Below are 14,051 nucleotides of genomic sequence, written 5' to 3' on the forward strand. Positions count from 1 at the left end.
CCAGCCCTGATGAAATTATCAAGGATGAAGCATGGTGCACAGACATACAGTCTTCCCTCTTCAATAAAGTCAACACACTCCAAAACAAGATAGCCTCCCAACGCAAAACTCTCAACACCCCCACCAGTCTCCACCACCTCCCACTAACAATACTCGCCCACAAACACCCCTCTTCGCCTTCAGAGAAGTCACAGAGTTGGAAGATGCGGACCTCCTCAAAAAAATCAAACCTTCGACCTGCAAAGGAGACATTTGTCCTCCTTCCATCATCAAAGAATGTACTGAATCACTCACTCCCATCATCACAGCTTTCATCAATGCGTCATTCGCATCTGGAACTGTACCCACAATGCCTAAAAGAAGCATGGGTTTGCCCGCTCCTGAAAAAACCTACCCTTGATCCTTCCTCCCCCAATAACTATTGACTCATCACCACCGTCCCCTTCCTCCTCAAAATCTTAGACAAAGCTGCCCATAACCAAATCCAACGCTACCTGGAAACCCACACCATCTTAGGCAAAAGACAATCAAGTTTCTGCAAAGGCCATGGGACTGAAACTGCCCTTCTAGACTTAAAGAATCAAATCACCAAAATAATGGACACAGGCAAACCCGCTCTCCTCTTACAGCTCGAGCTCTCCGCAGCATTTGACTTGGTCGACCACATCATTCTCACCTCTCACCTGTACAATGCTGCACACTTCTCTCATAAGGCAACCTCCTTGATCACTTCCTTCCTTGAAGGTAGGGCCATGAAAGTGTACTCGGACCAGGCCAGCGCTCCTCCTTCCACCATCAGTTGTGGAGTCCCACAAGGGTCTTGCACCGCACCGACCCTCTACAACCTATTCACCAAACCCCTCTTTGACTTACTGGACTCCCTTGACATAGCCTACACAAACTATGTAGATTACGACCAAGATTCAGAAGCCCTCCTTAAAATCTATTCCACTATCGAAACTTGGATGGCTATCAATGGTCTCTGTTTAAACGGAGATAGAACTGAAATCATCATCCTAGAACCCAGGCAAACACTTGCCAAACTCAGCCCTGACTACTCTAGATTACCATTGACAGTATCAGCATACCTGTCTCCTCTGCCGTCAAGACCTTAGGAGTCTACCTAGACGCCACACTCTCCATGACTAGACAAGTCAGCGCCATCGCCTCCGCATCTGCACTGACCACCAAACTCATTTACGCCATAAAACCATATCTCACCACGCCCAACCGCCTCTCCATAGCCAGAGCGACTATAGGAGCCAGACTGGACTACGGCAACGCCCTTCTAGCAGGCACATCAGCAAAAAACTTAAACAGGCTCCAAATAGTGCAAAATAATGCCCTCTGCACTGCACTACACATCCCCAAAGCTGACCATATATCACAGACCAGAAGACTCGTACATTGGCTCCCAGTCAAGGAAAGAATCAACTTTAAAATACTCACTCTCACTCACAAATGCATCAATCACACAGCACCCCCCTACTTATCGGACACCGTAACCATGAATTCCTCCTTTCGTCCCAAAAGAAGCAATCACGCTAATCAACTCCGGGTACCCACTGTAAGAAGAGCCAAAGCCGGCGGCATTGGCTTCCCATACATAGCACCTAAGCTTTGGAACGCTCTCCCCAACTCACTCAGAGCAGAACCTCCACGGTACTCCTTTCGCAAATCCCTCAAAACTACACTATTCAATTAACCATTACACTCATTCTCCTACACCTGCTCGCATTCGCTCTGCTACGTAATTTGTCTGAAAATAGCAGAATCTGTATACTTTATCCTATAATGAAAATTGCCTTGTAACCATTTCATGAAAATTGCCTGTAACCACTCCCCTTCCACTGTAACCAGATTAATGTCTTATCTGTAACAGCGCCAAGATGCCCCTGGGCTGATGTGCGCTTTACATCAAATGTGAATAAATAAATAAATAAATAAGAAGAGCGGAACCAGGTGCCAGACCCCGCGATGTGGTAACGGCTCTCCAACAATGTGGACAAAAGGAGTCAATTTTACAGGCGGCTAGTAAGGCAAGTCCCATAAAAGTGAATGGCATTGAAATACAACTATATCAAGATCTAGCGCAATCTACATTGGTGAAGCAGAGATTGATGGGGCCAGTATTCCAAGCTTTGTCGCAAGCTCAAGTATGATACAGATGGACATTCCGTTTTGGATTGCTGTTTTCTTGGGAGGGACGTTAGCACTGCATTACTTCTTGCAAAGAAGGATTTAGGATTATGAAAATTGAAGAAGATGGGGGTGACCAACGAGACTCAATGACGCTAACAGAGACCGTAAAGATTAAACAATGGGTATGGAGGAAAAGTATGAAAGCTACCATCGAAGAAGGCTTCAATCGGTCCTGGCAAACAATGGACAGACCCACCCACCTCTGAGGGCAAATAGATACATTGTAGCCTGTGTCCTGTGGGAGGGGGTATGTCCTGGAACAGCCTGGGCAGTGGTAGAGTAACTACCTATGAAGTGGTAAAATGGTGGAGCGGTGGTGGCGTGGTAAGTGTGAAGTGATCCCAGTACTTGGAATTAGGGGAGGTTATTGGTCCTAGTAGACCTGCACAAGTTATCTCCGGGTGTTTAGTGAGACTTAACCCGCATGGATTGCTGCATGGGAGGGGGAGAAGTGGGTTGAGTCCGACCAGAGTGTTTAGAGGGATGAGGGGAAAAAAGGAGTAGGGTTAGATGGGGGGCAGCTGCTAATGAAAGAATTAGCATGCCAAAAGGTCCATGAGGGGGGGGGGGTAAACGAGGGATCCAGCTCCTGACACTGAATGTTAGGGGTTTAAATTACCTGGTTAAAAAATGTAAGGTAGAAGATTTCTTAAGGCAGGGAAAACCATACATTGTGGCCTTGCAAGAGACCCACATACGCAACAGTGACAGCCACAAATGAAGGATCAAGGGGTACCCCCATATAGTGCAATCTAATAACAGGGAGGGGAGACGGGAGGGGTCCTCATAGCTTTTAAGGGATTGGTAGGACTCCAAATAAGTGCGAAAGCGGTGGACAAGGATGGCAGATATATCTTTGCTTGTATCCAGTGGGGGAGCTCACACTACAGGATTGCCACCCTGTACGCCACACCCAATACAGGGCAAGATGGATTCTTGCGGGTGGTGTTCACCAAACTCGAAAAATGTGCAGTGGGACAAATTATAATAACAGGGGACTTTAATGTAGCATGGGATCCGCTGGTAGACAGGAATGCGACAGCAAATGTTACTCATAGGGCACCCCATGCAAAAACTCAGAGCATTTATGACCAGATTAGCCATGGTAGACTCTTGGAAAGAAACTCACAGGGGAACCAAAGGATAGAACGTTCCATTCTCATGTCAATCAGTAATTTTCACGGATTGATTATATATGGGTGTCAGCTACTTTATTGGGGCAAGTACAGAAAATGGATCTACTTGGATCTACTAGGGCCCATTAGTCTTTCAGACCATGATCCCATATCAATACATTTACAGCACGAACGAGGACGGTCCGGGTTCTGGAAATTCCCAAATCATTTATTAGGCAACCCGGTCATACGCAGTGAGATTTAGGGTAAAATTGGGGATTTTTTTAGAATTAATAAGACACCGGGAATGTAGGAACAGACGGTGTGGGAAGCCTTTAAGGCGACCATGAAAGGAGAGTTTACAGCAAGGAAGGTTCTAGGAGAGAAGCAACTCACTTCAATGCAAGGTGAATTAGAATCAAAATTGAAGGGGGCGATGAGAAGTATGGTAACAGATTGGGGGGGCGACTTTAAGGAGGGAATTTAGGCATATTAAGGGACAATTGGATCTACTACAGACCAGGCAGGCTGAGAAGTCCTTATTATGCTTAAAACAGCAGTACTACATCAAGACAAACAAGGCAGATTGTATGTTGGCACGCCAGGTGAGGAAGGAGGAAGCAAGGGCCATCCTCTGCATTAGTACGGGACCGGCAACCTTTAGCTCTTCATCAGAAGATATAATACAGGTATTTATAGAGTTTTACTTTGCACTAGTTTACTACCGATTCCCCAGATGAAGAAGCTCAGTTGGCATACTTGAAGCATTGCCAGTTAAATAAAATTGACCAGGGGGAAAGCGAAGGGTTAGAAGGGGAAATTACTCCAGAGGAAATACGATCTGCTATCACATCTTTCCCAATGAATAAGGCCCCAGGACAAGATGGTTTGCAGCGCTGTTCTACAAAATATATATAGATCTATTAACCCCGGTGAAGATATCTCTTTTTAATTCCTTTACTACTTTGGGATCCATCACTCAGTCTATGGAGGAGGCAAAGGTAGTGTTATTTCCCAAGCCTAAACAAAGATACAACACAATGTTGGTCATATCGACCCATAGCTCTTATTAACATAGATGCAAAAACATTTACTTAAATATTAGCAAAGAGATTGGAAAAACTAATACCCATACCTATCCACCCGGATCAGTCAGGTTTTGTTAAGGGAAGGCAAACATTCAACAATACAAGGCGGGTGCGCCATCTGATCGATCGAGAAGGTAAATAAATCAAGACTTACTGCAGGGGTATTAACGTTGGATGCATAAAAAGCGTTTGACTGGGTGGAGTGGTCTCTTCTGTTTTGCACTATAGAGGTAATGGAGTTTGGGCCGAAATGTTTACGAATGGTCAGGGCTAATTACCAGTGTCCTGTTTTGTGATTAGCCATCAATGGTTATGTACCAGAAGGAATTAAGGTGTCTAGGGGTACAAAACCGGAATGCCTGTTGTCTCTCGTTCTGTACACCATACATTTGGAGCCGTTTCTATCTAAGATCAGGGACGAGGAGGCTATTAAAGGCATACAATTTGGAGGTGTGGAGCATAAAGTGATGGCATTCGCAGACAATTTGCTTGTCATGGCTACGGATTTAACTAACTCAGTTCCAGGGCTAACCACAGAACTTGCAACATTTGGTGAAGTGGTAGGCCTGAAAATAAATACACATACATCGGAAATGATGGTCCTGCAAGGGGAGTGTCTCAAGGGAACGCTCTTTAGATACAGGTCAGTATATGAGGATGAACAAGGGCCTATGATATCTGGGAGTGAAGATAACCAATTCCTTGGATTCTATGTATCTGGCTAATTTTCCCCCTTTGTTGGACTCAATTAAAAAGTGGTTGGAGGAACAAAATCCCCTTTTAATTTCCTGGATAGGTTGGATCAACGTTATTAAAATGATAGTGCTGCCAAGGGTACTGTATTACTTCCAAGCTTTATCATTGGCAGTCCTTGGGGCGTGGCTTAATGGCTGCGGTGTAGGACGTGATTCCTGGGAGCTCCTGCAGATCCGCACATGATCCTGAGGATGAAAGGCATTTAAAGTCAGCTGTGAAGTGCTAAAAAAACAGCCACTGTAGCATGAAGAAATGAGGTGTGCAGCAGGCTGAAGTACGGGATAATTAACAGCCAGAAGGAAGTACGGAGGAAGAAAAAAGCTTGCCGTGTCTGGGCGGTGGGTGAAAACAAGATGGCGCCCACTGAACAAAGGGTCTGATGTGTAATCAGCCGTACTGCCGGGAGAGGAGGTTGCAGAAGGCTAAGGCAGTGAAACCTGTCGCTAATACGAACAATCGGAAAACTGGAAAGTAAATGCACAAAGAGACGACAGCAGTGTGAAAGGCAGCCGGACTAGTGGAAGCCAGCAGCGACGGGGGACAGAACGAGTTGGTAATTGGGAGTAGCGGATGCGTATTCGGAAGACTGGGGGCATCAATGGGAGCGGTGGACACATAGGCGGCAAATACATTATCACTAGAAATCAGCGTATGCAGCCCAATGTTAACACTGGATCAGCTGTGGGACATTGTGAGCGCAGCCGCCTGTAGTCTGAAGCCTGAAGGAGCCACAAGATCAGCTGCTGGGATGCGGAAACAGTAGCAGTAGCAGCGAAGTCATCAGAGCAAAAGCAATGCAGATTGTGTTAGTTGCAACATTGTGGCCAGCACGGAGCTGCGAGGAGCGAGCCGGCAAGAGAACAGAGTGTGAAATTGACATCGGATTGGAAGGTGGTACTCGCGCCTGCTAAGGAAACAAAAACTTACAACACAGGCAAGCAGGCCATAACAGAGGATTACAGGTGGAAAACAAAGATACTGCTGGCTCGCGGGGGCACAAATACTACACAGAGAAATGTGGCGAGCCTGAAGCCGCACTAGGGGATGAGTCAATGAAAGTCATGTGAGGTGGCAGCAGGACAATAACTCATAATAATAGCACCCATCAAGAGAGGTAACTTGTACTGTTGGCGCTGGAAGACACTCGCCCCAGGAGGGTTGAAAGAAGGCAGCGGAAGCCACGGCCCGAGAAGACCACAGAAGTGGACTGCGGTGTGGTCAGTTAAGAGCCAAGCTCCACGGAAGATAACAGGCCACGGTGAGCGGGGACACGCTTGGGCACATCATTGGGAAACAGCGCTGTCTGGGGTGTGGTGCACAGTCCGCTCGGGTCGCATAAGGCAGACCGCCCCTGGAGTTACAAGTGTGGACGACAAGCATTTCCTAACCGAGGGAATGTCCAGCAAGCCCCTGAGAGCGAAGGCCAAGCAGCCTACGCTGGACGAATATACCACAACGCCGACTGGCCCAGAGGGAGCCAGGAGCAAGGATAAGACCTCAGCAGGGGGAATGGCCGCTGTGAGTACTAACCAGGAAGTCCTGGAGGCAATCGCGGATTTTAAGGCGGCCTGGGAGTCCAAGCTTCAATTGGCTTTGACGGAATTGAAAACGGCGATGGAGCTTCAAGTGGAGGCGGTACAGGAAGATGTGAACCTCCTCAGGCAGGATGTTAGGACTTTGGCGGAGCGCACGGAGACCCTGGAGAAGGAGATGAGCCCAACTGCTGCGGACTGTGCTGCACACAAACGGGAGCTACATGCCCTGGTGCAACGAGTGGGCAATCTGGAGAGTAGGGCGGAGGAGGCAGAAGGGCACGCTCGAAGGAATAACATTCGAATCGTCGGACTGCCGGAAGGGGCTGAGGGCCACAACCCGACGGAGTACGTGGAAAACATGCTGCTGCAGGAAATCACCGGGGGGAACCTCTCTCAGGGATTTGCTGTGGAAAGGGCGCACAGGGCCTTGACAAGGAAGCCACCGCCAGATAACCCACCCAGGCCAATGATTGCCAAGATTCTCAATTATCGGGATCGCGAGTGAATCCTTGAACACTTCCGTAAGGGAGGAACTATACAACGTGGCGCAGCGAATATAACTGCCTACCCGGACTATACCCTGCAGGTACAGCGAAGCCGCATGAACTTTGGATCGGTCAAGAGGAGATTGTGGGAAGCTGGCCACAAATATATGCTGCTCTATCCGGCCAAGCTAAAGGTTTTTTACAAAAACAAGACGCTGTTCTTTGAAACTCCAGAAGACGCCATGGGGTGGCTAGACATGCAGAGCTGCCCCCAAGAGCCAGATGTTCAGAAGGAAGATGGAGCTGGACGAGACAAGAAAAGTGGTGAACTGGTGGGATTGAGGAATGTGGGACTTGATTATAGTCATTGATGCAGCTGGACGGCTGGAACGCCCTGAATGGTGGGAAACATGAGCTGTGTGCACGGAGATTGCTGCGTGAGGTAGGATCCTCCCGGGGTTGATCTTTATACCCTCATTTAGAGTTTAGTTAGGTCACTGTTAGTGCGGTGACACCCTGCCGGGTTCTCGATTGGGGTCGCCAAGAGAGCCAAACGCGGGGATGCCTGAGATCCAGGGATGGAGCTGGGCAGTTAGTTGGGTTGGGGTGTTTAAGTTTATATATGAGCCTTTGTGGAAGTTCTATTATTGAGAGTCTGTTTGGTGTGGGGGGAGGGCTGCGTGGGGAGGGGAACCATCGATAGACCATGGGGGACCTTAAGATATTAACATGGAATGTTAGAGGGCTCAACAGTTACCTGAAACGTAATAAGGTTATGTTGTACTTGAGGCGACAGAAGATAGACATCGCCTTGTTGCAGGAGACACATCTGACGAGGGAGAGGATGGAGATGGTGGGAAGGAAATGGAAAGGGATAGCGGTGGGTTCGTCGTACTCTGCCTATGCAAGGGGAGTGCTTATATGGGTGGCGCCGCATGTCCCATTTAAGTTAACTGAAGAAATTGTGGATGCAGATGGGAGGTTGGCGATAATTAGGGGGCTGTTAGAGAACAAAGAAGTATGCATAGTAAATACCTACGCTCCTAACCAAAACACGGCGACATACTTTAGGACACTGTGTACCAAGCTGAGTGTGGGTGTGGGGGCTGGGGTGATTTGGGGAGGGGACTTTAATTGTGTCTTGAATCCAGGAGTAGACAGGTCGGATGGGGGGGCGGCTAGGCCCAGCCCAGCAGCCAGGGTGTTGCAGAGGTTGCTAGCAGACTTTGGCTTAGCAGATGTGTGGAGAGTGAAACACCCTGAGGGGAGGCAGTACTCGCACTATTCGGCCCCACATAAGCTACACACGAGGCTTGATTATATCTTTGCCACCCCGGACGTGGTTGCTGAGAGTACTCATATAGAATACAAAGCGAGGGTTCTCTCGGATCACTCGCCCCTGGTCCTGGGGTGGCAGTATTACTCCCCCAGGGCGAGAATACCGACGTGGCGCCTCCGGGCAGAGGCGCTCAAAGACCCCGTTTTCAGGGAGGATCTAAGAGATGAGATCATTGCTTACTTCGAAGTGAATACTGGCAGTGTGCAGTCGGCGGGCACTCTATGGGAGGCCTTTAAGGTGGTGATGCGGGGGGTTGCCATTGCGAAGTCAAAGGGGTTGCTGGGTGGGGTTCTGGCTGAACTACAGGCGGCTGAGATTGACCTGGAGAAAGAGCTGGAGGGAGGTGGGGCAGATACGGAGGAGACATTCAGATTACAGCGGAAGTGCGCGGAACACTGGGACAGGCTCAGTAACTTAAACTACAAAAAATACATAGAAAGGCAACACGCGGGAGGAGATAAAACGGGCCGGCTCCTAGCATGGCTATATAAGAGTGAAGCCCCCAGGTCCCCGATTCGAACTGTAACCGGTGAGGAGGGCGAGACGGTGGACACTCAAGAAGGAGTAAACAGGGCATTTGCGGAATATTATACTGCTTTATATGAGGATGATGGGGGGAGCAGCCAAGAGGAGATTGATGAGGTACTGGAGGACATAGGCCTGCCCAAGGTGAGTGACGAGGAGAGGGAGGAGCTCGATGCACCGATCACGCTTGAGGAACTGAAAGAGACGGTGCGGCAGTTGCCCACCAGCAAGGCTCCGGGGGCGGATGGGTTCCCTAGCGAATTCTATAAAATGTATGAGGAGGAGGTGCTCCCACCCATGCTAGAAATGCTCAACGAATCGTTTGAAGTAGGACGGTTGCCGGAGTCGCTTAGGGAGGAGATTATTATACCGCTCCCCAAACCTAATAAACCGGGACATAGCTGTGGCTCCTACAGGCCCCTGTCAATGTTGAATCAGGACAGTAAGATCCTGACAGCTGTTTTGGCCAACAGAATGCGGAGAGTGATCGGTAAGCTGATTCACCCAGACCAGACGGGCTATGTCCCGAGTAGGAGCATCACTCACAACCATAGACGACTCCACCGAGTGGTTGAATGGGGGTGCAGTCAGGACAGTGAAATGGCGATTGTGGCATTGGATGCAGTCAAAGCGTTTGATTCTGTTAAATAGCCGTGGTTGCTGGCGGCCCTACGTGGGTATGGCATGGGGCCAGGCTATGTTAAATGGGCTGGAATGCTATATAGCGAACCGCTAGCCAGGCTCCGTACGTGTGCAGTGGTGTCTGAGAGATGGCAGCTGGGCAGAGGCACTAGACAGGGGTGCCCATGGTCCCCGATGTTATACATTCTGGCCCTGGAGCCCCTAGCAATATACCTCAGGCAACAATATGAGCCAATCGGCATCGAGGTAGGAGGGGAGAGGCATCTCATATCCTTGTACGCAGATGATCTGTTATTGTATCTAAGGTACCCGGAAGAGAATCTTCAGTATGTGTTGGAGGTGATGGAGCGGTATGCCAAGCTGTCCGGTATAGCGGTGAACCCTCAAAAATCTCGTCTATTCCCGCTGGGGAGGTACGTGGGAAAGCCTGTAGAGAGGTTACCTGTGTTGCAGATTCCGTGGGCGACGGATTCATTCCGCTACTTGGGGATAGACGTGTATCACTCTATTGAAGAAGAACACAAGCACAACACTGAAATCGCTATAGAAAAAATGGGGAAATGCATGAGGTTTTGGGAAAGGTTGCCCCTAGCGATGATGGGTCGAGGGGCTATGCTTAAAATGGTGGTCCTGCCCCGACTTTTGCATTATTTCAACAATATCCCTTATATGATCCCTAGGAAGTTTTTTGTTAAGCTGCACAGTATGTGCAGAGACTTTTTGTGGCATGGTACCCGACACAGAGTTGCAGTATGGAAGCTGCAGAACTTCTATGAGAAAGGTGGTATTAAACTGCCTAATTTCGAGGCGTATTATGTATCGGCACAACTGCAGTATGTGGCTAGCTGGCTCTCTGATGAGGAGACCCCTGAACACAAGTTGTTCGGGAGGGACTGTGCTCCTTTTTACTTGCGGGAAATGATCTGGGTGGCTAGCTCGGATATGAGCGAGCGCCCTAAGATGCTGTTGGTGGGATGGAACATGTGGCGCTGAGCCTGCCGCATGATGGGAGACCCTTTCCCGTGTGTCCCGCAGATACCGCTGGTCGCGCTGACGAAGGGGGACAGGCAACTGAGGGTAATCATTAGGACTTATTGGGAGTCGGTGGGTCTAGTCACCTTGGGAGACATCTGGCAGGAAGGGGCTATTGCGGAGTTTGGGGAACTTGGGACAACGTCAGGACTGCACGGTGGCCAATATGTCACTTATCACAGGGTAGTACAGGAGATTAGGAGTAGGTGGCCTGAAGCCATTTTGGCGGAGGAGCCGGACACCGCCGTCGAGGTGATGTACGATACATCAGAGGGTGGGCATGAGGTGTCCAGGTTGTACGAGATGTTGATGACTAAGATCGGGAGGGATCTGGTGAATTTGAGATCAGAATGGGAAACAGAGATGGGAGCCCCGATGGAGGATGGGATGTGCGAACAGGCTTTGGGATATCACAAGAAGGGTGTCAAGAAATGCCAGGTTTAAACAACTGCAGTTGTACATAACGCACAGGGCGTACATGACCCCTCGGAGAATATCAAGGTTCAGAAATGTGGGGCGCCAGGCTTGCCCCAAGTGTGACGAAGAGAACGCAGACATGATACACATGTTCTGGGCGTGCCCGGTAATTGAAGTCTATTGGGGGGAGGTTGCACAGAAGCTAGCGGAGAAGGGGGTCACGCTCATAATAGACTCGGCCTGGGCCTGCCTGCTGGGGGGGTATCCCAGAGCGCGGAAACACAAACATGTTGGGAAATTGAAAGATCTGGCATACGCGCTCGCGAAACGTAGGATCGCCATGGGATGGAAGGAGTGTCACAAGCCGCGGGTGGAGGTGTGGTGGAAGGACCTACAAAAGTGGGCAGAGGCTGAAACAGTTGTGTGGCAAGAGGCTAGTAGCACGGGGGGATGAGGAAATCGGCTCCCTCATGGCATGGAAACTGCTGATAGCTGAAATGTTTGGAGCAGTATTGGCCCCAGCAGAATCCGGAAGCAGCGAAGCCCTGACACACGGAACAGATACAGAGGGCGAGGAACAAATAGGCTCATAAGGGGGGGGGTGCAGTGGTTATGTTGTTGAAAGTTTTTATTTATGTTTTGTTGTATTGTTTTGTTTGAATAAAATAATTTTAAAAAAAATCATTGGCAGTCCCTCAGAAATTCTTTAAGATTTTAGATGAGATAGTGGGGGGTTTCATATGGAAGGGGAAAAAACCTAGGGTGGCATGGAAAGTACTGATGGTGCCCACAACGAGGGGTGGAATGGGGGCTCCAAATTTCCAAACCTATTACCAAGTGGTCCAGCTACGGATAATAAGGGAGTGGTTTGGGGGATCCAAGAGAAGATTTGGCTACGGATGTATAGAGCAGTAGTAGACAGGCCCTTAGAAGAAGTGCTATGGTGTCAGAAGGCTGATAGAGCAGCAAATATATATAGGAGTAAAATTACGGCTATGATAAGGGATGTGTGGGACGCAGTGCTATGATGGGTGGGCATTATTACGTTTCCTTCCCAATCCTCAGTTCACACCGGGGGAGCAGGGTGCCTTTAAGCCATGGGAAGAGGCTGATTATCAGAAGATGGGCAATATGGTGGATGGCCAGGAGATCAGGACATTCCAACAATATAAACAATTATTTGCAATACATGAAGAGGAAAGGTTTAGATTTACACAATTGAGACATTGGCTGCTGGCTTCAGGAAATAAAAGACTGGCAATGAGAGATCTCACTCCCTTTGAAAGGTTTCAGACCACAAATACGGGAGACCGTCACATGGTAGGAACACTATATAGGCTGTTCATGGATGCCCCACCTCATCTGTATTGGGGGTATATGAAGCAGTGGGAAAATATCTTAAGCAACTCTATATCAGAGGAGAGATGGCTCGAGGTGTGGCATGGGATCCCAAAACTCATGAGAGCATTCAAGATACGAGAGATGTGGGTCAAAGTAATGATGCAATAGCACCAGACACCCGATAAATTACATAAATGTTATCCAAAAGTGTTGGGTGAGTGTTGGCGGGGATGTAAAGATATCGGGATATGGGGACATATATGGTGGGTGTGCTCCATTCTAAAACCATTTTGGAATAGTGTTAATACAGCAATGAAAAAAATATTTGGGCCCCAAATACGTAGAGACTTCGGGGAAGCAATGTTGGGCTTGGGAGATGTATTGTATAATTTATTGTCGAAGTCTGAAAGAAAGGCATATATGATTCTTAGTGTGGCACCTCTCTCACTTGTCGCCCAAAAATGGAAACAGGCACAGGCCCCCACAGAACAAGAATGGTTATCGAAGATCTGGTGTTATGTTTCATTAGAATGGTTCACATGTGGTTCAAGGGGACCAGAGGACGTTCAAAGAAGACTGTGACCTAGTATTCGATTTCCTACATAAAGACTATCGAGTGAACTGGTGTCCACAAAGAATCAGTTTGTTAGACTTGTTTTGAGGAGTGGACTTTGTATATTTTGGAACGGTAATCGGACGGAATTAACAAATGAGCAGCTGTCCAGGGGTAGGAGGAAGAGGTGAGGGTGGGCAAGGCGGGTGGGGGAGAGGGATGTTTATGTTATAATAACACAAATGCTAATAAAAATACTTTAACAAAAAAAGAATGCAGATTTGTCGCTCAATGAATTTTCTCACTTAAGCGATTCACCCCACATGGCGCAATGTGATTAAAGATAAAGCAAGCCATCAAAAGGGTCTTTTGTTGGTTCATTATTTTGAAAGGACATTCATTAATACAATCACAAATGTTTTACAGGGAAGAGCCAGCCTACTGAAGTAGCCAATTACACACACTCAAGCTCTTCAGTGTCACGGTTTCAATAAATGGAATCCTGACTTTACATACATAGCACCTCAAAAAGCCACAAACTGTATGTTTGGGGTTCCTTGAGCCTCTATATGACTCCTTTTGTCGGATGCATTCAAAAGCTCACACGAATTACCTTTTATCGCAATGTATACTTTTCTACGAGGGTTCCAAGTGCGAAGTCCAATCAGCTTTGTGTGGGGAGATTTGTTCACGTCACACGAATACTAATTACTTGCATTGTATAAAAGTTCTAACCTTAAGGGTGTTTCTTTAACAGCGCCTTTTCATGCAGTTCTGCTCTGCTATTTGTTTGAATTTGCTGTCCCAGCTGCACCTGAATAAAACAGTGTTACTTCTTGCACTGGCATATACTCCTATTATTTTTGTAATTGTTTGGTGAGTTTTACAAGGCGACCCCCGATACAACGGAACGAGGTGTGGAGTTTAGTGTAGAGTAGGTAGATGCAGAGGAGTGTCAAATGTAGTGAGAGTGGAGAGTCGTGGGAGAGGTGAGTCATGGGAGTGGAGAGTAGAAGTGTGG

The 14,051-nt window shown here is 48.2% G+C and overlaps 1 protein-coding gene across 7 annotated transcripts in view; it reads right to left on the reverse strand.

The window, feature by feature from the left end:
- ARMC9 (armadillo repeat containing 9) overlaps positions 1–14,051 on the reverse strand; it is a 1,454,284-nt gene that overhangs the window by 143,085 nt on the left and 1,297,148 nt on the right. The window lies entirely within an intron of this gene.

The sequence above is a fragment of the Ambystoma mexicanum genome, chromosome 10 (assembly GCF_040938575.1).
Source record: "Ambystoma mexicanum isolate Mex_15411 chromosome 10, UKY_AmexF1_1, whole genome shotgun sequence".
In the NCBI taxonomy this organism is placed as follows: domain Eukaryota; kingdom Metazoa; phylum Chordata; class Amphibia; order Caudata; family Ambystomatidae; genus Ambystoma; species Ambystoma mexicanum.